This window comes from Gossypium raimondii, unplaced genomic scaffold (genome assembly GCF_025698545.1).
Source record: "Gossypium raimondii isolate GPD5lz unplaced genomic scaffold, ASM2569854v1 Contig00284, whole genome shotgun sequence".
Classification (NCBI taxonomy): domain Eukaryota; kingdom Viridiplantae; phylum Streptophyta; class Magnoliopsida; order Malvales; family Malvaceae; genus Gossypium; species Gossypium raimondii.
This window is the reverse complement of record NW_026291384.1, coordinates 1-27285: the sequence shown is the minus strand read 5'-3', so window position 1 is coordinate 27285 and position 27285 is coordinate 1. Positions and strand designations below refer to the sequence as shown.

The following is a 27285-nucleotide window of genomic DNA, read 5'->3' as shown; positions in this document are numbered from 1 at the left end:
CCTAAGTAATAAGATGTTATCTGCCCCACTAAAGATCTTAGTGTATACGTAGACACATAATTGATATAGAAGAGAATGCCTAGTGAGGCATTGAGAAGACTCAAATAATGGAGTCGCCTCCAAGAAGGTGTGATGCACCAAAGCGTGAATTATTATGCCATTAGATACGCTCTGATGAAATGACTATGGATAAGGGATGAGTTGAGATCCAATGGTAAGCCTTGTGTGTGTTTTCATACGTAATATTTACAGCTATCGTGCATGTAACTGGTGACCACATTGATTGAATTGTTCATTACTTCCTCAGGAAGTATTCTCCATCTATATAATGATGAACTGAGGGGAAAACCTCTCATCCTCTAGGATGATTCGGGAATGGGAGGATCGGTTCTGAGATACCCTTGTAAGGTAAGTTTCCCAACCTTGCATGCTAAGCTACCAAGAGTAGATCTGTTTAACTTGATAGAGCACACTTGGTAGAGCTTTGCTATGTGATTTTAGTGTTCGAAGTGGAAGGAAAACTAGGTCACATGATAGATCTTGATGAGTTTTCTGTGGTTTAACATTTAGGGGTTATTGATCTACTCGAAGGAAACCCAGATCTGATGTTGAAGCTGCAAAAGGTGAGGATTATGTAAGGATATTGTAAGGGTTCTGTGAGTACCTTACAAACCTCTAACTGATCTCTTTGTGTATAAATGTATGTTTTTATGTTTATACGTTAATCTCTCTGTTAATTATTGTTTTGTGAAATGAAAAACAAAGGCATGCAAATCTAATATGCCGATTCTCTGAAAATGTGTATTTGATAAGCTTGCATGTGTGGTTTGATGCCTAAATGACAATGTGCCTCTACTATGAAAAGAAAAAGTATGAAACCGTAAAATATACAAGTGTGATGCTTGAAGATTATATGCCTCTGTTATGAAGAAAGAATGAGCTTGATGATATGTTTCTGATTAGTTGAAAAGTATGCACACGCATGAGTGTGCTTGAAGAACAAATGCCTTTGCATAATGAGATTGAGTTTTATGTCTAAAAATGTAAATACATCTACATGAATAAGTCTATCCATGAGTTGCATAAGGCTGCATATCAAGTCTGCTTGCATGTGAGTCCGTTGGGACAGTAAACATGAATTCTGATAAGGAAAGACCATTGTAACTCCCCGAAATCTAAGTCTTTAATCTTTGCTTGTTTTGACACAAATTGCTTGTTTGCTTTAATGGCTAAGTGATTTGGGTGTGTATGGGAGTGTTTGAGAAGCCTGAGTTCAAGTCTTGGCCTTGGCAGAATTTTTAGTTTTACTCTTAAATGAATCTGGACATTGGTATATAGGCCATATAAATATTAGTGCTTGTTTTATGACACAAAAAGAGCTTGTAGTCTAGTGGCAAGGTGGCGTGTTGTGTAACTGTGAGGTCTAAGTTTCAAGTCCTGGGTTGCACAATGGAGTATTTATTTTGCTACTTGAGTTGTGTAGGTAATGGTGTTGGACTGAAACACAGCTAAGGGGATTTTGAATGGAGTGGTTGGGGAGTTGAGGAGGAATTGATATAGTAAATCAAGGGGGATAAGGGGAGAGATATTAGGAGAAAATCAAGAAGTTTGATTGGGGAGTGTTGTGGCGCTTGGGGTAATTCAACCCTTGAAAATTTGACTAGGGGAGGGGTTTGTACCGAATTTGGTCTTTGGGCATTAAGGTAATTGGTTTGGGGTTTTCTTTCTTTCTGCTTTGATTTTGGTCACTTTTCTTTCCACTCTTTTGCTTTTTGGTGCTGAATTTTGCTAAAGGCTTCGGGTACCTCTCGGGTTTGCTCATTTACATTTTTTAGTTTTCCTTTATTCCTTTTTGTTTGTTGTGGCCAAATAATTCTTTGGTTTTCCTCTCTGTCGAATCCATTTTCCCTTCCTTCTTCTCTTTGTTGCCGAAGCATGTCTTCACTTTTCTCCTATTCTCTTTACTGCTTCTTTCTCTCCCCTACCTTTCCTAAACCTTGTCAAGTTTTTGATCCTTCTCCACTCTAGATTTTTGGTTTTCCTTTTAAAAAGAGTATTGGCCTTGGTGCTTCTCTATCTCCTTGGTCGAATGTTGATAGGTAAGTTTTGCGACACCCTTTGTCTAGTTCGGTTTGCACTTTCCTATCCATTGATCTCTTTTTCCCTATCTCGCCTTTTTTCAGTTTTCGGATCCCCTTTTTGATTTGCTCTTTTTGGCATTTTCAAGTTGCACTCTACCCGTCAACAGATTGGTAAGTGAGTAAGTGTTTGATATTCGTTCTATAAGATGTTGTTGGATAGGATATATATACATTATTGGGTTTAATTAAATTGTTAAGTGAGATGTGATCTAAGGGTTGAAAGAAAAGGGTTTTGTGGCTTTTGTGCTAGGTGGAGTTCAAGAGTTGGTTGGTGTTTCACCAAGGAGCTGAGGGTCCGGTTTGGTTGATTTCGGTTGGTGTACGTGGATATTTGCAATTTTCTTGTATACAGGTGTGTAACTCCCCCATTGCAACCGTAGATCGCCGAAAAGCCAAAAAGTAAATGTGGCATTTGAGACCACATGGGCATGCGATCGCTCGAGTGGTAAGCCCAACTTGCGATTTGTGGGCAAATGACTGAAATACCCTCGAAGGATAAAATGATCGAAATACCCCTAAAGGGTAAAATGACTAAAACACCCTCGAGGGGTAAAATCATCGAAATACCCCTAAAGGGTAAAATGACTGAAATACCCTCGAGGGGTAAAATGACCGAAATACCCTGAAGGGTAAAATGACTGAAATACCCTCGAAGGGTAAAATGATCGAAATACCCCCGAGGGGTAAAATGACCGAAATACCCCAGTAGGGTAAAATGACCGAAATACCCTCAAAGGGTAAATTGACCGAATACCCCTTAGGGGTAAAATGATCGAAATACCCCTAAAAGGTAAAATGATCAAAATACCCTCGAGGGGTAACATGACCGAAATACCCCTGAAAGATAAAATGACCCCGTAGGGTAAAATGATTGTTATACCCCTAGGAGTCAAAATGACTGTTACGACCTTATGTATGTATGACCGATTTGCTCTATGATATGTATGACTATGATCAAATATGATATTTTGCATACACGTATGATTTATGACATGACATATTGCATGGGGTCGGGATACTATTATGGAGGAAGTATAATGATTCGATAGCTTTGTTTGTCGCGATATCGACATCGGCAACTCTATTGCGATGCTACTCTTACCGCGACTTTGCTGCGATATTGGTATGTTGGCTTGGTGAGTCGATTTTATCCCCACATGGTGTGTTGGTGGTACGGAGTGGTGTGTTGACTAGATTGGGATGATTTGCATTATTGCACTATCGACATCGAATCGGGCTAAGGCCACATCATTATCAGATTGGGCCAAAGGCCATACTATCTCATATCAGATATGGTTCAGGCCTAGACCGTTATTGCATGATTACTGATTGATTGTTAAGGGATTACACGCTGAGTTTTGTAAACTCACCCTCTTCTTTTAACTATGTCAGTAATCCTCAGCCATAGGCGATTCAATGCTGCGAGGGACTCGAAGGTGGCAACACAATTGCTACTGTTCACACTTGCTTTTATTTTAATTTAAATTATAAGTTGGGTTTTGTTTTTGTAATAAGGCCTTTGAGTTTGTTTTAAAATTTTAATTGAGCTTTTGCTTACATACTTTAAAATGCTAGTTAGGAGAAGACTAACTTTTAAAATAATTACTATTTTCAAAGACATGAGCTTTAAGCAATAGAATTTAAAAAGCTTCCGTGATTTTAGACCAACTTAATAAATCAATATCGGATAACTAGACAAACTCTTTGGCTAGTTGATTCATTAATTAATAATAAAGGGGTTGATTTTAAACTTAGAAACGTATTTTTATCAATGAGTTTAATTTTTGAAAGACACTTCATTGTGGCACACCAGATTCGACCATAACGTCTAGGCCGGGTTTGGGGTGTTACAACCATGGCCATGGCAAGAAGATCATATAGTGTAAGACCTAGTCTAGGACTTAACATCATATGAAGATAAGAAGACCATATAGTGTAAAACCTAGTCTAGAACTAGACATCATATGAAGATAAGAAGACCATATAGTGTAAGACCTAGTCGAGGACTAAACATAGGCGATTCGGTGTTGCGAGGGATTACACGCTGAGTTTTGTAAACTCACCATCTTATTTGAACTGTGTAGGTAATCCTCAGCCATAGGCGATTCGATGCTGCATGGGACTCGGAGGTGGCTACACAATTGCTGCTGTTCACACTTGTTTTTATTTGAATTTAAATTATAAGTTGGGTTTTGTTTTTGTAATAAGGCCTTTGAGTTGATTTTAAAATTTTAATTGGGTTTTTGCTTACATACTTTAAAATGCTAGTTAGGAGAAGACTAACTTTTAAAATAATTACTATTTTCAAAGACATGAGCTTTAAGTAATAGAATTTAAAAAGCTTCCACGATTTTAGACCAACTTAATAAATCAATATCGGATAACTAGACAAACGTTTTGACTAGTTGATTCATTAATTAATAATAAAGGGTTTGATTTTAAACTTAGAAACATATTTTTATCAAAGAGTTTAATTTTTGAAAGACATTTCATTGTGGCACACCAGATTCGACCATAACGTCTAGGCCGGGTTTGGGTGTTACAACCATGGCCATGGTAAGAAGATCATATAGTGTAAGACCTAGTCTAGGACTAGACATCATATGAAGATAAGAAGACCATATAGTGTAAGACCTAGTCGAGGACTAAACATCATATGAAGATAAGAAGACCATATAATGTAAGACCTAATCTAAGACTATGGCATCATATGGGGATACGAAGACCACATAGTGTAAGACCTAATTTAGGACTATGGTATCATGTGAGGAAAGAAGATAAAGAACGGCTAGGCGAGTACCAGAGATGAGGGGCAAACCTCAATACGTTGATTTTAGGCAAATCCTTATCATCGAAAATGCAATTTACCAAAATGTGGAATCCTTTGTGGTTGTTCTCTAATAAGTGGAAGCCTTTGTGACTGTTTTATGTTATACGTGAGCCTTTATGATGAAATTTGTTATATGGAGCCTTAGTGGTCGACTCTGTGAATGCGCCTTAATGGCAAAGTATGTTAAAGTGGATGCCTTTGTGGGTGATTTTGTTATATGTGAGCCTTTGTGCTTGGTTTTGTTATTTGAGGATGCCATTATGGCTATTTGATGTCAAAATGGATGCCTTTGTGGCCATCTAACTATATGGACGTCTTTATTGCTATTTAATGATTTGTGGACACCCTTGTGGCTTTCTAGTGATGTGTGGACACCTCTGTGGCTATCTAATTCAAGTGGATGCCTTCATGGTTGTTTGATGATCAAGCGAGTGTCGAATGCTTCCGGAGACAAGAAAAGAAATCTGAAGTCAAGAAGATGTCTTAGTGGCATAGTCTGTTAAATGACCTCGGGACAAAGATATAGTGGCCATGCCAAAGTAGCGGACTCTAAGTAAAGAGCAATTGCTTTGCTTGAGACAATAAAAGAATGGCGAGAAATGCATGATGATGAGAATCAGACTAAATCTGCCTTGACCACCAGCAGGAAAGTGAAATGGAAAGTAAGCTACTAGTACAAAACAATAAGTTGAATAATACCAACTGAGGTAAGTATGTTTACAGAATATGAAGTGGTATAAGATATGTAGAGATTTAATACATGTTCCTGCTAAGTTAAATGAATGCCTATTTGGTTCCATAGAGTAAAGTGCATTTTCTACATTTAATATGAAATGATGAATAAATGTATAATAATACCTCACTTAGTTCTTGTGAAGTTATTATGGATGCCTCTGATTGTAGGATATGTTAGAAAGATGGAAGACGAGAGATGATGCCAAGGCTACGCCATAAGATTGGCGGTCCATGCTAATATGCATACAGAGAAGAGAAAGACATATGACTGTATTCCACGCCAAAGAAATCCAAAATAGAATTATATGAAAAGTCATGAAGATATGATAACGTTTACGTTCATGCAAAAGATTATATGGCGTACTAATGTCTGTGCATAAGCTATATAAATTTATATATGTACGAAGTAAAGTGAAATGAAATCGATGGTATTCATAGTCATTCAAAATGTAAAAGTACAACATATGTAAAGGCATTTGCAATAAGAATATACGAGGTAATTCAATACATGAAAGTAGAAACTTTTATTAAGTCACTGCTGGTCTAGTACATAGGCGAATAGAAGAGTCTAGGTTACTTTTATTTTAGAAAGTAACACCCAATAGTTTGATCTGGTTGATCGAATCGGGTGGAGGACGTTACACATATGATGTTAGGGTGAAAGAATTTGATGGGGTTGTTATTGTCATGAAGTGCTAATGTCAGAGGAAGAAAGGAGATATGATGGAAGATGAAAAAGAATTATGTTCACAAACTAGGAAATTGATTGAGGAAATCTCTTCAGAAGATCAAGTCTCTAAGTCAAGAAAAGATGAATAACATAATGGGCTATTAAAAAGGTTGAAGACAATGGTGATGTGACCATGACCAATTAGATAGAAGTTCGCCATGTTGTGGAGAAAAAAAATATTGCATTAGAGAATAATAATGTGCTTAATCAACATATTTTTATGGTTCATTCTAATTAATTGTATATATGATTGCTACTAATGTTAGTACTTTATTGAATATTTCTTATATAGTTGGAACACATGTCCAAAGTATTAAAATACAAGGTGGAACATGAATTACTTGGAAGATTTGGTATGGGAGTGAAACTTGGAATATAAGATTTATTGAATTTTAGGAATTAAAGGCCCTTTCTACAAATTCATCCATGGAAGTACCAAAGAGATTTTGAAAGTGATTACCGAAGCCTTAAGCAAAACCCTTGGGTTTATCAAATGATATATTTCCCAAGCTATAGTGTCAAATTCATACATGGTTTAACAAGTATGGTAAGACTTTCTTTGACCTTTTTTCCCTTTTCACTTGATTTCAGAATGACAATATAATCATCATTAAATCTGCAACCACAATAATCTATACACAATTGTAATATAAATACATGATTGTGACAACTTTCTTATTCATTTTCCACTTGTTGTTCCTTTTTTCGATGAGCAGAGAAGAATTACCTTAAGTAGAAAGGTGTTCAGCCTAAAAAACTAATTACAAAGAACCAAAGACAAAGCTTGAGCATATCCTAAATCAAAGCTCTCATTCTATTCCATGATACTATTGGGCAATGGGTTGGTGACACCTAAACCAACTACTTATTCTTGAACCTTAAACACTTTGAGTGATTTGAGTGAATCTTTAGTGAGGATGTCAATTCTTGTTGATTTTCAATCAAAGGTAATTACTTAGATAATGGGAGATACTTATGTTTTCATGCTTTAAAATTTTTCAACTTGGATTGTTTGAATCATTATGGCTCTTTTAGTTGAATTGCCAATGCATAAGTATTTGCAAATTATTTCGAAACATTTTTTATGAGAATTACAAGTTGAGAAAGAGTAATTTTAATGTGAGTTGAGGATTTTGCTTGAGGACGAGCAAATGCTTAAGTTTGGGGATATTTGATAAATGATAAAACTAACATATTTTAATCCCATTCTTAATACGTTTTTGGATGATTATTTATGCAAATTGGTAAATTTGATGCTCCTAATCCCTTTAATTCATGTTCTTATACTTAGGTGAGCATTTAGGAGCAAAAGAAGTGAAAATCAATGAAAAAGAGAAGATTTTAGGAGCCATACGGGTTGGGCACACACCATGTGACCACGCAGGCTGGACACACACCCATGTACCAACCTTTGTCGATTTCGTATACTGCTTCCCAAATACATAGAAAAACACAATTTTAGGCTTTCTAGCATTCTAAAGTCTATAAATACCAATTAGAAGAAGAGAGAAAGGGCCATTAGAGAAGATCGAAGAAAACACTCAAGAACACCATCGAAGCCAACTCAGAAGCAGATCTACATCAATATTGAAGATCTCCTTTTAATTTCTTTTGATGTTTTTATGAGTTTCTTTATGTCTTGTGGTTATTCTACTTTGAGATGTTTTCATTCAGGATTATAAACTAATTCTCTAGATACCAGGGGAAGATGAAACCTAAGACGAATTCTATTATTTGATTTTTGATTTACATGATAAATACTTGATTCTTGTTCTCAATTATGTGGACTTAATTCTTGTGTTAATATTTCTGGGATATTAATTCATGTGTAATATACTTAATTCATTGGGGAAAAGTCCCTGTTTTAAGAGTAGATCTAGCATAATTGAGTGGAGTTGCATGCAATCCTAGAAATAGGAAGACATAAATCTACCGAATTAGAGTCAAATCTAATAAGGGAATCCATAGATCGATTTAATGCAATGACAGGGGTTTTAATTAGAAAGAGATTTCAATTAATCAACCTAGAGTCAGTTGTTCTTACTCTCAAAAGAGATATCAACATAATTTAGGGATTTCTACGGATCAAGACACCAAGTGAATAAATCGTTTAATTTAGATTTATAATAATAGGTGAAGTCTAGGTGGATTCTTTTCTAGGTATTGTTTCTCTCATTGGTTAATATTCGATTATTTTCTTGATTTATTCTTTTTTGCGTTTTAGTTAAATTAGTTTTGTAATTTTAGCTTTAAAATGCATCACTCCAAATTGTTGGCTAAATAATAAAAAATGGTAATTACTAGTACTTTTAATCCTCGTGGATACGATATCTTTACTTATCGTAGCTATACTACTATTTGATAGGCGAGCTTGCCTTTGACATATTTATTGTTAGTTTTGTGACTATTAAGTTTTTGACGTCATTTTCGGGGATTAAAATATTAGGAAAACTTGATTTTTATTAATTTAGCCATTTTTATTTTATTATAAATTTTTTATTTTAATTTTTACATTCTAATTTTTTTCTTTTATTTGCTTCTGGCAGGTTCCTTAGTTTTTTACTAGAAGAAACCTGTCGAGACCATTACTATTTGATAATGAAATTAAAAGTACAGCTCGTAGAAATCGTAGAGAATTAAGGCAAATTCGACAGAATTTAGTAGACGAACAAGAGGAAACTATTATTACTAAGAAGATGGACAATAATCAAAATATTTAGCTACCTCCTATAGCTCTTGCTCTTGTTCCTTATACTATGTAAGATTATGCCAAGCCCACTCTAACTGAGGCTAAATCAAGTATTGTACGACCCACCATTGCTGTAAATGCTTTAGAACTAAATCGAACACTATTCAGATGGCACAACAGTTTGTGCAGTTCAATGGTTTGCAAGACGAAGATCCAAATACTCATTTGGCAAATTTCTTAGAAATCTACAAAACTTTCAAGATAAATTGTGCCATTGATGACGCCTTCATTTACGGTTATTCCCTTTCTCGTTGAGGAACAAAGCTAAACAATGGTTAAACTCTTTACCACGAGGTTCCATCACTACATGGGCCAAAATGACCAAAAAGTTCCTTCTGAAGTACTTCTCACCGGCTAAGACAGCCAAGTTGAGGAATGGTATCTCCTCCTTTATTCAAATCGATTTAGAGACTTTAAATGATGCATGGGAGATGTACAAGGACTTATTGAGACGATGCCCTCACTATGGGTTACCTTTATGGTTACTGGTTCAAACCTTTTACAACTTAATCTATTTTATTTATTTATTAAAGTTGATTGTATCAATATACTATAACTTACATGCTAACATATCATCCATTATATCACAAACATGAATAATATAAAGCACTAAATAAATGCAATAGTTATAACCCATAAAAATAAGGTGGTCCCTCCCAAGCCAGTGGAAGAAACGATAGTAATCCTAAAGGTGTGAGTCACTTCACAAGCTTCTTTCTCACTTTTAGTAGCCCAACCTTCACCTCTTCTAGTCTGTAACAGGTCATACAATTTACAACTATAGAAACTCATTTTACATATGAGGGAGTAGGATGAGAAGAGAAATATAAGAGAAAAATAGAAAGGCACGACATGCAAGCCATATTTATAAAATTATAGCCTTTGTAATTATAAATTAAATGGACTGGGCTATAACCATGCATTTCAAACACCGTGCATATTAATCATAGGAAATAAGATATGATATGTATTTATCCAATCGATTGTTAATGTGAATTACAAAATTGTCACTACAATTAATGTCACCTACAAAAGGGATTAATGAGCGAAAATTAAGAAACTACACTTAGATCTCTATGATAAAAAACATCATCGTTTGATATTTTTTTCAAAAACATAATATTTTAGAATTTTAATCAATGAGATTTCTTATTAGAACAACTTTTGTTCCTAATTTTAGAATGTTACCCACAAGTTAACAATTAACTTTGAATAATGGAAACCCCATTGCCCCAAGACAAATCTGTTAACCCTTAACAAATAATATATAAAATCCAATAGACATCAAAATAAATTATTAACATTTAATTATATAATCACATAGGTTTAACAGACTAATCATACACGATTATCAAACGAATCACATGTATCGTATATACATAAAATAGATCGAGTAATTCAATTATACAACATGTATCTCACATAATCGCATCAACCAATCGATTTATTCTCGAATTTGTATCGTAAAGTGGCTCTGATACCACTATTTGGTCATCGATGTGCCCCGTAGCACAATGGGAAAAAATTATTCCAATGATCATCAACCATGGATCTATGTACAAGGAACGAAACGAGTTGAAACAAGGGTAAAAAATATACCTTTTCATTTTTCTAATCCCTCTACGTGATGTCGAACTCAAGCCACAACAATAACGTCTTGGCCTCTATATTATCCACCCAGTCAAGAACGAACACCAAAACTCTCTTGAACTATTTCAAACAGAATTTTCAAAATGGTTGCTAGACATTATTTTTGTTTGTTTGGTAACTTACACATTATTAGGGATTCTATTCCTTTTTACTAATCACCCATAATAAAAGCAAAAGAATTCCTTTTTTATTTTTAGAGAAAACTATGGAAGGTATTAAAATGTTATATTTTTTTCCAAAATAATATTAACTTTCATAAATATTTTAACTTTGACCAAATTATTATATCTATTTATTCTAAGAATTTCGGTGAATAATATTTTGTTCATATTTATATGAATCAAATTCATATATTAAATTTAACTATATTTCTTGCGTACAACAAGCTTATACATATAATGTGTTCAGTATTTAACTGTCAAATTAAATTAATTCAATAATTAATTTAATTCATGTTTCGATTCTGTTCGGCTTTAACCATAAGGTGTTACCATGTAGGCTCTTGTGAAGTTAGTAGTAATACTAGAACATTTCTAATGTTACAAGCAATGAATGACATTTAGCGATGCATCATTGCTACCTAAGTTACAAAAAGTCGTGATTCAACATAACATTTATATCTAGATTAGATTCAATTCATGAAATAATCACGCTCCAATCTCATATTTCTTGATATTCTGAGTAGACTATAATAATCAAATAAGTGTAATATCTCATATAAAATTATTTGAGCATTGTCATACATATCTAGTCTCACTCCATCAAGTGGCCTACGATATTGCTCCCATTATGTAGGAGGGACAAATCCTATCTTGATCAATCATATCTCACTATATAGATTATGGCATACGCAACATCAGTCTTTATAGTACAACCTCTTATAGTAGAAATTTGATTGTATCAAAATATACAACTCACGATGATGGGATAATGATGATCTCAAGTTAGAGGATCGTATACATACATAATAATCTAAGAAACATGCTCACAATGTAACACCCCAAACCCGGTTTAAACGTTATGACCGAATCTGGCGATGTCACATTGTAACACCCCTTACCTGTATTCGACGCCGGAATAGGGTACGAGGCATTACTAGAAGACATACATTTGCATACGTATTATTAACGTGCTTTTATAATTCTTTACAACATATCCTTGAAATATTATATTCATAACAAATTGGGCCTACGAGACCCGATATTTATTCATGTAATTCAAAACTTCATTTCCATTTCATTCAATTCACAATTTCTTATGTTCACAATTCAAATCAGTTTCTCAATAGAATATATATATTTCAATCATCTAAGAATATAATTCAAGTTACACGAACTTACTAGGCTAAATTGCAGAAATACCAAAATTCAAGGACATTTTGGTAATTTTTATTTTCCTCAATTTCCACCCAATCTTGATATAAATTAATATTTCATCAATTTATTAATTTATTAATTTAAATAATAAAACAATTCATTTCATGCAATTTGGTCACTTTTTGACATTTTTACCAATTTACCCTTAAAATATTACTTTTAATCAATTTAGTCCTTGAACCTAAAACATGCAAATTGGTCATTTTAATGAGAACTCATGCTAGTTGAGTAATCATTTCTTTTCCTCCTCTTCTCCATTCCACATCCTTAATGTATAATATGCTTATATGTAACATTATCTATAATTCCACCATTTATTTATATATTAATTCAAAGTTGTCCACTTGAGTCATAGTCACTAAATTATTTATATCTTAAGCTACTGAAACTACAAATTAATATCCAATAAATTATTATGAAACTAGACTCACACTTATTCTTATCATAATATTTTAGAAATTTTTGGTTTAGTCAATAAGTACAGTTTATTCTTTAAAGTTTCCCCTGTTTCACTGTTTGATAATTCCGACCCTCTTCACTAAAAATTAATTAGCTCTTTGTACAGAATTTGGATGATGTTTCTGTTTGTTTCTATTGAAAATAGGTTCATTCAGGATTTTAAACATATAAATTTAAGCCTCTAATTATTTTTATTCAATGTTTTATGATTTTCCAAAGTCAGAACAGGGTAACCCAAATTCATTCTGACCTTGTCTCACAAAATTTATTGTATCTGATGATTTACAATTCCATTACTTACACCATTTCTTCTATGAAAAAATACACTTAATAAGATCTGATTCCATCTTTTTTCATCCTCTAATTTGATTTCCACAATTTATGGTGATTTTTCAAAGTTAACCTCATCTTTTTGTCCAAAACTGTTTTAGTGTAAGATGTTGATTACTAAGTTTATAACTCCTAATTCCCTTTCTATAATATGTCCCATCATTTTCACTTATTTCCTTCACTAATATATCAAGAACATAAGACTTTATTTAATAAAACTCTACTATAACATCATTTCCATGCTTTTTCAACAATAACAAACTTAAAAATATATTGAAATCTTGATGTTTTTATCTTGTGCTATTGATTTCAATCTTTAACTTGATTTTCTCTCTCCTCCAACTTCTATTTCTTGAATCTAACTTGACATTCTAGCTCCCTATTGTCTCCTTATTTTTTTTTCTCTCTTGGAAGCTATGGAAATTCTTTTGATTTCTAGGTGAAAATAGTGAATTTCTGGTGAAAGGACCAAATTGTAAAGAAAGCAAAACTTTCTTTCTTCTCTTCTCTTCTAACGTTGGTTGCATGGAAAGATGATGATTTTTTCATCATCTTTCCTCCATTTTATATTAATCATTTAATAATAATCATCATCTTTCCTCCATTTTAAATTAATCATTTAATAATAAAATAATACTAAAATCTTAATAAGATATTAATTAAATAACATTTATCCAATTAATTAATTAATTAAAATATCACAAACATCATCATTACCTTCTGGAATTCTCTCTCTATTTGACCATTTTGCCCTTTATAATATTTTGAAATTTCATCCTTGAGTCATCACTTAATTTGGTAAAATTGCAATTTAATCCCTCAAAGTTCTTGACCTTTTCAATTTGGTCCTAATTCATCCATTTTCCTTAGTTTCTAGATTATTCCACCCTTAAAATATTTACACCATTGGTCCTTCAAATTTTTTATATATACACTTTAACCCCTCAAATTTTGAGTATTTACTCTTGGGCAACAAAACTTTTCTCACTTTTTCAATTTAATCCTTTCTTAAATTAATATGTCATAATGTACTTCTCAATGTTGACATAGCTCAATATTACCCTTTTTATCCCTTTATTTCCTTATTTTACTATATCAAGGATATTATCTCACTTTCTTACTGTAGCAATTTCCGGGGTATTACACACAATGGGTCAGTTCAATATGTTGTTCTCTAACACATACTCATGTATTGGTTTTGACATCCCTATGTCAATGACAACACTTTGTTATCAATCAACTACACATTAGTCTCAATTCATTATTATTGTCCAAGCCCACAATAATAATTGACAAAGGACCTCTTAAAAATAATCATATTATTCTTAAAACTTTATTATTAATCAATTTATTTACACAAATAGAAAAAGAAACTGAAATAAAATGGCAATGTCTTCTATTAACAAACAAGGTAAAACAAGTATGTGATTACAATCATCTTATGATTGGTATTTGGGTATACTCTAACACTAAGTTCACATCCAAGTGGATATCTGATTCAGTGTGTTCCTACTATATGTGTCCTAATAAGGATTGGTTCTCCACATACAGTTCGATTGAAGGTTGAGTTGTACTTATGGGAAATAACTCACCCTACAAAATAATCGGCATTGGTACCATTCGGATTAGGATGCATGACGAGATAATCAGAACATTGTCAAATGTCAAGCATGTACTTGATTTAAAAACGAATCTCGTCTCTTTGGGTATTCTAGGCTCGAATGGTTAAAAGATCGTCATTGAGTCAAACAACTTAAAGGTATCTCGTGGAGCTCTTGTATTGATGAAAGGAAAAAAGTCAGCAGCCTATACATTCTGAAAGGTTTAACAGTGACTAGTTTGACAACAATTATGGAAGTAGAGGCAAAACCGTCACTACGTCACGATGAGGATTCTCCTGACGTCGTGATGACATGACAAAATCTACTCTTTTTAGACTCTAGTCAACCCAATTGTGGCACATGTTACTCGATCATATTAATGAAAAAGGTATGACCATTTTGAGCAAAAGAGGTCTGTAACACCCCCTAACCTATCGAATAAGGTTACGGAGCATTACCATATAAATGGAACATTAAACATACATTTCATACATCATCTAAAACCTATTATAAAACATTCATTCACATACATATTGTCCCTAAATCAAGCCCCCAAGGCCATAGAATCACTTTAGAAACAATTCGGGACTAAATTGGAAACATTTGGAAAGTCTAAGAAAAAGTTAGAAAATTTTAACTACCGTGGTCAAACGGATGTAAGGCTAGGTCGTGTACCTCATACGTCTGAGACACTTGCCCATGTCTTAGGTCATGTAATGTTCGAACTAGGGACACACGATCGTCTCTCACTTGTGTCCTCACTCGTCTAACTCTCTAAGAGGGCCACACAGTTGTGTCCTATGCCCGTGTGCCCGACCTTGTGTTACACATGGCTAAGTCACAAGCCCATGTCTCCAGTCGTGTGGACATTAATTTGCCCAAAATCAAGCCATTTCCAACACCAAACCATGCACACACCTAAAGGTCTTTTGTAAACATAATCAGAACATCAAAACATGACCAAAAGTTACATATAATGACCAATTCAATAGTCCAAAACGAATCAACCAATATGCCATACAAGGCACCTCAAATGCATTCATCCACAACTTATCTAAACATGTATATGTTACCATATTTTAATCATCAACATCTAGCTTAATACATTCTCAAAACATGCCATATCTTATCCATAATCAAACCAACTTAACACACACCATTTGAGCCATTCAAACATGCAACAACATACCACATTGACATAAACTAGCAAGGCATCAAATGTACCAAACCAAACTACTTATACATACCAAATCTTCATCTAAGCATTGAACTAAACATCATCATAAGTCCACCTATACATGTCATTATAACATTGGTGAAACATAAAAAACTAGCGATATTTATGCTAGATAGTGTGATAGATCTTGGACGAGCTTCCAAACCGATCGAGCTTCCGATAATCTATAAAATACAGGAAAGAAAACTATGTAAGCACATAATGCTTAGAAATTTCGTAGAACATGAAACATAACTTACCATTTCATCTAAATAACATTAAGCATAAGTGTAATGTAATCCAACCACAAGCTTGGTAGAAGCCTAAGAATCATCATCAATAATACACAAGTTAGTGCATTATTACATAACTTACATGAATTAAGCATAAGATAAGTTGTTTCTACATCAACATACTTCATTTGATTCATTCACCTTTTCATGTACATATGCATTATTACATTTGGAAACTTACCTTTTCAATTCCTTCTTATGCCCATTGAACTAACTAGAATATCATCGGATACTTAGGAAAGCTCACAAGAAGTGTGCTTAAACATATAATAGTAATCTTTCCTTTACATCATTGCTCACACGAATTGTGAAATGGGACTGCACACAAGTTGGAATGTAAGCTACACAATGTTGCTCACACGAACTGTGGAGTATCCACAACAAATGCATGACCTCAGCCATCGGTAGGAGATTCAAGATCAACACCTGAAACATTAAATCTCTAATGACATGTCATTTGTATCCTACGAATTCCTAAGGTTCAACCGAGACTCATTAACCGTCATATCATTGTTTTGAATATACATCATTAATTTGCATGATAAATAGCATATAATTTGAAATAACATTAAAACGATAATCATTCTCACGAACTTACCTCGACCACTAAAGCGAGAAACAAAGTTGACTAATCCGAGCTTTAGCTTTTCACCGATCTAAATCTGTACGTGGTCTATCTTGATCTAAATAGACAAACTCAATCCATTTAATACCCATAGTATTCAATTTAGTCTATATTGCATATTTATGCAAAGTTACTATTTTCCCCTAACATTTTAACTTTTCAGAATTTAGTCTTTAAGCTCATAAATTGAAATCTAAACATTTTAATCCTCTACTCAAGCTAGTTGAATTCTCCAGGGACTTAAATCAATCCATAGAAACCATCATTTCATAAATTTACCATGAGCTTTTACCATTTTTACAAACAAGTCCCTAAATGTCATTTTCATCAAATATCACTTTACAAAACTTGTTTATTTATCAACAAGGACTCATAATCTTTCTTTAAACATCAAGAATCATAAAAATCATTCATGGCATAACCCTCAAGCTTTAACAATTTTACAATTGATCCCCGGGCTAGCTAGTTAAGCTAAAACGACTTCAAAAACATAAAAATATTAAAATGGGCTAAAAATCACTTACATGCAATGGGAGAGCTTGGCCGAATGTTCTAACCCCTCTTTAATAGTGATTTTCAGTGTCCAGTAAGAAATAAGGAAGACGATGTTCATCTTTTCTTTTGTTTATTTTCAATTTAATTATTAATTTACTAATTTAGCCTTATTACTTACTAAAATTTACAATAAAACCTTGTCATGAATATCCACTAAGTATAGAAATGATCTAATTATCATCTAAGTCGACTCACTTTAAATTTTTGTTTTCATTTGACCCTTTTAACAAATACAACTCCACTTTCTCACCTTTTACGATTTAGTCCTTTTCATTTAATTAATCATGTAAACATCAAAATTTCTTAACAAAATTTTAATACGACTGTACTAACATCTCATAAACATGAAAATAATACTAAAATAGTAATTTACTTTTTGAATTTATGGTCCCAAAATCACTATTCCAATTTCATTAAAAATGGGCTATTACAAGGTCTTCTCACAGGCACCAAAGTTGGTAAGTTAGATTTCTGCGAGCATCGCATTTATGGGAAGTAGACTCTAGTTAGCTTCAATTTCAAATTTCATATGACTAAAGGGACCCTTAACTACATTCATTTCAATTTCTAGGGTCCGGCTCTAGTTGTCTCCAAATGAGGTAGCAGATATCTTCTAGCTTTTATTGATGATCACTCCAAAAATTTATCTTCTAGCTTTTATTGATGATCACTCTAGAAAAGTTTAGGTATACTTCTGAAGCACAAGAGTTAGTCTTTTGGATCTCTAAGCAATGGAAGACCCTATAGAGAAACGTATTGGGAAGTCCGTAAAGCGATTGAGAATGAATAATGGGCTCAAGTTTTGTTCAACTGAATTTAATGATTTCTATAAATTTGAAAGAATTGAAAGACATCTCACAGTTGTTGGTAACCCATAGCAGAATGGTGTTGCCAAACAAATGAACAGAACATTACTTGTGAAAGTTTGATGCACGCTTTCCAACACAGGTTTTGAAAAGGAGTTTTGGGCCAAAACAGTTAATCCAGCAAGCTATTTGGTGATTTAGTCTCCACAATGAGCATTAGATGGAAATGTTCCTGAAGAGATTTGGTCATGTAATCCTCCTAATTAATCTAACCTTAGAGTATTTGGTTGTCCTGCTTATGCTCGAGTCAATCAGAAAAGCTTGAACCAATGGTGGTGAAGTGTATTTTTCTGGGTTTTGTAGTCAAGATAAAAGGCTATAAGTTTTACCAAAAATGAGTAAGATCATCGTCAATAGATATGTTACATTTGATGAAACATCAATAATTCTATCAAAGAGGGGGTCATCGAGTCAAAATAACACCGAAAAGCCAAGTGTTTTAAGTAAGGTGGAGCCAAAAATGAAAATAGAGAATGACGTCACGATGTCACAACTTCACGACAAATAGGGGCAACGTACTGACAAAGAGAATCGCCACATCACGACATCACGTAAAATCATGAAACCGATGTCTTTTCAATGCAATAGAAGTTTTCTAAAGCCATTCCATCCCAATCAGATACCATTCAAGATTATAAGTTAGCCTGAGACAGATAAAGGCGAGAGATCAAACTATCACAAAAATACTGTGAAAAGCATCGACTCAGCCGACGCTACAAATAATTTAGAGGTAGTTTGGGCTTCTAATTCCAGCAAGTGGGTTGTCACTATAGAAGAAGAAATGGAGTCTCTTCAAAAGAATGAGACGTGGCAACTCGTTAAACCACCCACTAGAAATAAAATAATTGGTTGTAAGTGAGTGTTCAAAAAGAAGTAAGGATTGGGTTGAGATGACATGAGATATAAGGCGAGGTTGGTTGCAACTGGTTATATTCAAGTGGTGGGAGTCAATTTTCATGATGTTTTCTCTCTAATTGTGAAAAATATATCCGTTCAGGCACTATTAGCTCTTGGTGCATTACACAATCTTGAATTAGAGTAGTTAGATGTGAAAATTGCATTCCTTCTTGGCAACCTAGAGGAGAACATTTACATGTAACAACCTGAAGGCTTTAGAAAAGAAGGCAAGAAAGACCATGTTTGCCTTCTACAAAAATCTTTATTTGGCTTGAAGTAGTCCCCTTGTTAGAGGTACAAGAAGTTCGATTCTTTCATGGTAAGTATCATTTCATTCAGAGAAAGTACGATAGTTGTGTGTATCTACAATATTCGATGATGGGTCATTCATTTACTTGGTGATTTATGTTGATGATATGTTAATTATGACTAAGGATCCATCATAAATAAATCAACTTAAAACCATGCTTAAATCTAAGTTCAAGATAAAGGATCTTGGTGCAGCAAAGAAAATTTTAAGGATGGAAATTTCGAAAGATAAGACACTCTGGGAAGTTATTTCTATCACAACAGAGATACATCAAATGATACTCAAGTAGTTTGGAATGCAAGATTCTAAACCAGTTAGTACCCCTTTAGTTACACACTTCAGACTTTTGGCTTTAGATTCATGTACATGTCCTCGATTCTTTATTCTAGTGCAGTTAGAAGTTTAATGTATGCAATGGTATACACTCATCCCAATATTTCACGTGATGTTTGTGTAGTAAGTAGATATATGGCCAAACTCAACAAATTACACTGGCAAGTTGTTAAGATATATTTGAAGGAGACATCCAACACTTGTTTAGAATTCGGAAGATGTTTAGAAGGTTTAGTCGATTATGTTGACTCAGATTATGCCAAAGACTTGGACAAAAGAAGATCTCTCATAGGTTATCTGTTCGCTTTCAGTAATTTTACAATTAGTTGGAATGCCACCCTTCAGGCCACTGTGGCATTATCAACTACAAAGGTGAAATATATGGCTATCATAGAGGCTGTGAAAGAGATCATTTACTTTAGAGGTCTATTTGGGGAGCTGATTGATAAAAATGACAAGACTATTGTATATTGTAATAATCTCACGAAAGATTAGATGCATCATGAAAGAACAAAGCATATAGATATCCAGTACCACTTTCTTTGAGAGGTGATTAGTCAAGGAGATGTTTAGATTCATAAAATCAGCAAAGAAAACAACCCAACAGACATTATGACAAAAAGTCTTCCAATTTCCAAGTTCAAGCATTGCTTAGACTTGGTAACTATTTGACAATAATCGAGTTAGGCTCCTAATGGGGCTCGACAAAGAAGGCATTTCAAAAATACGAGTCAATATGGAGATTAGTGGAGTGTGCTCTCATTTAGAATGATACAGAGTTGATGTCATGACAACGAAGAGTAGGCGTCCTGACGAGAAGAACCCGTCATCCCGATGATACGATGCATGGCGTCCCAACCAGCCAAACAAGATGTCACGACGTGGCGACGTGTTCCCTACTCAACCACGTTTTTTTCTCCTAGTTAAACTTTGTTATCTTTTCCCAATCTAACTTTGATTATTTTAGGGATATTTTAGTTATATTTTCACACAAATTTCAACCTATAAATAGGCCTTTTAGCAACCCTAGAAAGTAAGAGAGTTGGAGGGAAATTTGAGAAAATTTTGTATTATATCAGGTTTGGGTTTGTTTATTTCTCCATCTTATACTCCCCTTTTAGTTGTTGTCGTTTTTAGTGAATTTTTTTCTCGTGGTTTTTATCCTCTTCGGAGAAGTTTTTCATGAAAAATTTGTGTTCGATTTTCTCAACCTTTTTTATTTGGTTATTTATACGAGTCGGTCCCAACAATTTGACTTGAAATTTTCAAAAGAAAAACGTTTGTCAATAAATCAATAATTTATTAATAAAATTATCATAATTTTAAACAAATTAATCTGATACGCATTTTGATTGAATTAGTGCACTTGACAAGATTGCTTTTAATCGTTTAATTAATGTCATTAACCCTTTTTAATAATAAGAAAACATATTTGTAGTAAGCACCAAACCTACTTGTTTATCCGTATGCCTTTTTCAATTTATGGGACTGTTATCAGAGTGGTTTACACTTTACATCAAATATTAATGATTGTACTGTAATAATAATATAGAAAAGAAAATAATTGGTACTTATGATAATGTTAAAATTGCGTCCTGCGTCTTCAGAAAAAAAATATTAAGAAGTATGTAACAATAAATAAAAATTTACAATGGAAATAAAGGATGTGATGTAATAAATTATTAAATTTATATGTTTTACGTTTTACATTATTTTTCAATTATTACATCAAAATAAATATGTAATTCAGATTAAATTAAAACTTTGTTTTTATTGGTTGAAGGGTACCTCTACAAAAGTTTAATAATATTACAAAACGAATAGAAAGTGTGATAGTACCTCCTTATTATCTAAATTTTCTAAGTTCATGCAACAAAACCTAATAAAGAGAAAACAAACGTTTCTATCACATATTTCTACTCTTTTAATAAAATATTGGATATCACACGAATAGAAATCCCTGCCCTTTCACGTTAGCTTTTTTAAATTTTACTAGTATTATCACAAAAATAATTTAAATTAATTCGTGCACACTGATATGATCGGTATCAACAGAAATTTGAAACAGAATATATATTAAAAGCATTTAAATAATTGTTAAACTTATTGAATATATTATTAATTTTTTATTTTAGTTAAATAATTATTATTTTAAATAATAATAACTATTATTTTAATAAATTGATTTATAGAATTATTTGTAGATCGATTTAGTATTTGTATCCTATTATTTTAAAAATAAAAGTTATTTTAAATAATAATAACTTTATTTTTTAATAAATTGATTTATAGAATTATTTGTAGATTGATTTAGTATTTGTATCCTATTAGTTTAAAAATAAAAAGTTATTTTTGTTATAAAATAATAATAATGCAAATAACACAAATATAATAGAATAGAATAAAGAGAGGTTTCTATTGTCTTTCTCTACTTTTTCATCATTATTACAAGTAGTATACTCCTATATATATAGGAAGATTAGGCTCCTTATTTTCTAACACATAAATAGAAAATGAGTTACAAGGAGATGAAAGGTGAAAAGTTAAGGAAGATGAAAGGTGAAAGGTTGATTAGAATGAAATCCACTTAACAACATTCATAAAACTCCCCCTTGGATGTTCATCCTATAAAAGATATGCCTCATTCAAAACCAAATTAGGAAAAACCTTATGGGACAAAAATCTAGTGAAGGAAAAAAGAGTACATAATTTTTAATACACAATATGTCACAATCTTAAAAGAAACATGTAGTGCGAATATACTCCTCCTCATTTAAGCATCACTTCAGATCTTTGAAACGACACAATCCAATGCTGAAAATTAACTTCTCAAATGTAGCAGCATAGAGTGTCTTAGTCAAAACATTTGTCAAATTCTCACTTGAACGAATATGTTGAACATTTATATCTCCATTCTTTTGTAGATCATGAATGAAGAACACTTTTGGTGAGATATGTTTTATTTTATCACCATTAATATATCATTCTTTAAGTTGTGCAATGCAAGTTGTATTATCTTCATATAAGACTATTGGAACTTCTTTTTCAGAGCATAAACCAAAATCTTCTCGTATATGATGAATTACAGACCTTAGCCACACACGTTCATGACTATCATCATGGATTGCCAAAATGTTAGCATGATTAAAAGAAGTAGCAACAATTGTTTGTTTCATATAGCACCAAGAAATTGTAGCACCACCATATGTGAAAACATAACCAGTTTGTGATGGAGCATTGTGAGGATCAAATAAGTACCCTGCATCTACAAAACCAACCAATTCCATTTTGGGTAGGTTAAAGAAGAACAAACACATATCTCTCTTACCTTAAAGATAACGAAGAACATGATTAACCTCATTCCAATGTCTTCAGGTTGGACAAGAGCTAAATCTTGCTAATAAGTTGATAACAAATGATATATCAGGTCGTGTATGACTAGCAAGATACATCAATGCACCAATAACACTTAAATATGGTACTTTAGGACCAAGAAAATCTTCATCACTTTCTCGAGGACGGAAAGGGCCTTTATTTACATCAAGTGATCTAACAACAATTAGAGTGCTCAACGGATGTACTTTATGCATGAAAAATTTTCTTAGCACTTTTTCTATATATGTTGTTTGATGCACAAAGATTCTATTCTTTAGATGCTCAACTTCTAACCTTAGACAAAATATTGTCTTTCTAATGTCTTCCATTTCAAATTCTTTCTTTAAAGACTCCATTGTCACTAAAATCTCTTCAATAGTCCCAATGATAGTTAAATCATCAATATACACAACAATTATGAAAAATCCTAAGTCAAACCTCTTTATAAAAATGCATTGGGAAATAAGATCATTCTTATAGCCTTCTCTCAATAAGTACTCACTAAGGTGATACCATGTCCACCCAAATAGTTACAATCCATAAAGAGATTTCTTTAATTTGATTGAGTAATTTTCTCGAGAACATTAATTAGTTTCTTTTGGAAATTTAAAAACTTCTGGGAGTTTCATGTAAATGTCATTATCAAGTGGGTCATATCAATAGGTTCTAACTACATCCATTAGGTGTAAATCAAATACAAACTCATTACGAAATGATTCAAGTCGTATGTGTGTGCCCAATCATGAATTTGAGTAAAGCTAAGTTCATTTCAACAGAATAGATGAAAGGCTCTAAACAAAGGTTTTAAAAGGAAGAAGGATTAACAATGAATGGAAAGATCGGCTAAGGGCAGAGAATGAACCAAAAGTAGAGATTGTTGACCCGAATCTCAAATTAGCTCTTAGGTGAATGTTGGTTTAGAAAAAATTAGTAAGGAACCTTGACCCACTATTAAATGTGATAGGAACCAAAGGTATAATGAACGCCACACAAAAGGTGAAAAGTTCAGTTTAGCAAAGGAAGGAATGATGCCACAAGATAACTTGATAAGTCAATTCAGTCCCGAAAAGAACAAGGAGAATTGGAAATCTCACAAGTTTCAATTTTAACATAAATTCAGCAAAAGTGCCTTACAATGAGCTAATTACAAGAATTTATAATGCTAAATAAGGCCTAGCTAAAAAGTCACAGTTATTCAGCTTAAATGAGCTAATAATGAGCTGAAATTAACTTAATGATTAAACACAAACTCTTGAAGTTCCAGGCCTAACTAACAACAACTTTAATATTCCAATTCAGCTGATTAAATGATCTTGAATGCTTAGGTTTCATTCTTGAGCAGCCAAAGAGTTTAGGAAGAGCTTTAAATTCTCCCTTGGATAGCCAAATAGACACCATGGAGAAGAAGAATAGGCTGCAAAATTTAAAGGATGTATAATGCTTTCCTTTAAATAATGTAACAACACATTTGAATAATGTATAATGCTCTCCTTTAATTGATGTAACAGCCCCTTGTATGTAATCGATTCTAACTGAATAGTCACAATTAACACTTTGTAACAACCCTTGTACTTAACTGATTCCAACTAAAAAGTCACCTCCAAACATTTATTAACAAACACATTTAAACACACTAAACTTAATAAGCAACTAAATAGTCACCTGTAAGCATTTATTAACAAACACATTTAAACACATTAAACACATTTAAACACATATTAGACTTAATAAGTTTAATCAATAAACTGTAAATAAACACATTTAACACTTAACTTAATTTAATAAACTAAAAACACATGCAATAATAAATTATTCCAGCAACTAAATTAACTAAGATGAACTTAATTAACTAGTATGAGTAATTTATTCCAGCAACTTAATTAACTACCAGCAACTTAATTAACTAAGATAAACTCAATTAACTAAGATGAGTAATTTATTCCAATAGCTAAATACTTATTCCAGCAAATTAAAAATGTGTTGAAGTTAAGCTAAATGAGCTTGGGTTGAACTAGACAAGCTTGAAAAAGCTAGAATTGAGCTCATTGAGCTAAAATTAAGCTTCATTTTGCACTTGGGCCCCTCGAGCTTAGGCCAATTTTGAGGTCGTCGAGTTGTATCGAAACATGATGCGGCTGGGATCGCATCATCAAGCCCTTCTCTTATTGCCAATCTAATCAAGAACCTAAAGTAGTTACATTTACCACAAGAAAGTATGTCTCTTCATAATAAATATCAGGTATTTTTGAAAATCTTTATGCAACTAAGTGCACTTTATATCTCATAGTTTCTCCTTTTCATTTATCTTTCTCACAAAAACTCATTTATATCCCACAGGTTTTACACCTTTAGGTGTACGAACTACATGTCCAAATACTTGTCTCTTCGTAAGAGATTTTAATTCCACCTCAATTGCTTCTTTCCATTTTGGCAAAAATGTCAATTAGGGATTAAATTGAGAAATTGTGAAATGTTGTGGTTAAAAGTGTGAATAAAGAGAAATTACGGGCTGCTAGTAGTGTGTGATAAATTTGGCTAGGCATGGGTTAAGGTCTAATTGCATAAATTTGTCATTTTATGTGATAAGGACTAAATTGAAAAGTAGTCAAAAGTCTAGGGGAAATCTGTAATTTGCCAAAATTATGAAATTGAGCTTAATTGAATTGAATAGAAGATTGAATGTGTTAAATTGATATTATATAGATCAAGATAAGCAAATACCGAAATTGGATCGGGGAAAACGTAAAGTTGACGAATAGGCGATAATTTCTATCCGAGCGACTCATGGTAAGTTCGCATGTGGTAATTTCATTATAAATGCATGTTAAATGCTTTGATATTGCATAAACTGTGATTAAGAGATTATGGATATTGTTTGAATTGTGAATATGACTCTATGAATGTGTTCGACGATGAAATCGACAAGTGTAACTTTCCAGTTGAACCTTAGGAATAGTTTAGGATAATAGTGACATGTCATTACGTTATGTGTTGGCTTCGGGCAATGATATCGGCACTACGAGTGCGAGTAATACCTTGATTTGGCTACAGGCCATGGTATAGGTACTTATCGATTGAGATATTCGAATATCCAAATTTTGTTCCGAATGGTTCAACGGGTAAATGCATGAGATGATTTAGAAAGAGGTTAGTACGAGACGATACAGGTACGAACAGGACCTATTCAAGTATTTAATAAAGAAAGATGATGAAATGGTATTTGATCATGTTTTAAGACATGAGAAAGGTTTATTGTAATAGTATATATGGTGATGTTATGTATAATTAGTTGAATTGTATTTATGTGATGTATTAAATTATTCACTTACGAGCTTACTAAGCTATGAAGCTTACTTTGTGTTATTTTCTTATATTTTATAGAGAATTAAGGCTATCTCTGATCCAATAGTCGTCAGGAATATCATCACACTATCAGACATCTAAGTTGGTACATTTGAATCATGTATATATGGTATATGGTATATGGCATGTATAGACTAGTTGTAGTACTTTGGTTGTGAATATAGTCATGAGAATTAGCTTGTAAACGAATATGTTTGCTTAGTATAGATATAGCCATGAATGATGGCTTATTTTGGTATGTTTTGGTATAAATGTGGCTAAGGTATTATAGTTGTTCAAATGGTTATATTTTGAGTTTGGTAAATGATCTATATGGTGTGACTGAAGTTGGTAATTAGAGAAGCCATGCTCTTGTGAATAGATGCTTAATGATATAAGTTTTGAATAGGTATTTGGCATTAACTTGAGTATTGAATTTCGTAAAATTGGATATTGTATAAATGATGCACTTGAATTTGATTGATTGACAATTTAGCAAGAAGGTAATTGGAAATTTAATATGTGCTGCATTAATAAGTTAATTAAATGGAAATGTTGTTGTTCGAAATTGCCATTTAAAATGTTTAATATACGTATGCCTATTAAGTCGTTTGGGACAGCTTGACTTAGATTAAGCGTTGCGATATATATTTATACTTGGTATATGAAAACACAATGTAATAAGCCTATTTATAATTTTATAATTCGAATGCCTTGATAGTTGATCACATGATTCGGCTGTTGGATTTATAAAGCATGTGTTGTATGAATTTGATGCATGGTTCGTATTTGTAATATGAAAAATAATGCTGTTGAGTTAATTGGTTATACGCTTTATATATATGTATGTCTGAAATTGACTTATATGAATG

General features: G+C 32.8%; 1 non-coding gene across 1 annotated transcript; it reads right to left on the bottom strand.

The window, feature by feature from the left end:
- Positions 1-9550: 9550 nt before the first annotated feature.
- Positions 9551-9657, bottom strand: LOC128038433 (small nucleolar RNA R71). The gene has a single exon (XR_008193598.1). It is a non-coding gene; the product is annotated as a small nucleolar RNA R71 (small nucleolar RNA).
- Positions 9658-27285: the final 17628 nt, after the last annotated feature.